This window comes from Penaeus monodon, chromosome 32, assembly GCF_015228065.2.
Source record: "Penaeus monodon isolate SGIC_2016 chromosome 32, NSTDA_Pmon_1, whole genome shotgun sequence".
In the NCBI taxonomy this organism is placed as follows: Eukaryota; Metazoa; Arthropoda; class Malacostraca; order Decapoda; family Penaeidae; genus Penaeus; species Penaeus monodon.
Window position 1 is genome coordinate 15,211,933 of NC_051417.1, and position 473 is coordinate 15,212,405.

Sequence of the window (473 nt, forward strand, 5' to 3'; positions counted from 1 at the left end):
ATTTAACTTGGTTTAGTTGAAAGTACATTCGGACACCTATATGCATGACATGCTAACACACAAATAAAGACACCAACGCGGACACACCGATAGACATAATGATATTATCAAAACGATAATGCAGAACCACTTTGACACCTGTCCCACATCCCCGAACAGGTGTCCTCCTCGCTGCCCAAGACGTCCTACTTCAAGATGGTGGACGTCTGGCTCCTCTTCTGCATCGGCATCACCTTCTTCGTGATTATCCTGCACGCCTTCGTCGACGACAAGCTATACCACGACGGGCAGGAGCCTGTTGTAACTGCCGTCCAACCCGTACACGCGTTTGTAAAGTCCCATCCAACATTATTTCACAAGTTTCAAGCAAAAGAGCGGCGCTTAGTTGTGGCTACGAGAGTGATCGTGCTCCTCATTTTCTTTATCTTCAACGTCATTTATTGGGGGTATATTCTGTCTTAGATATACATTGT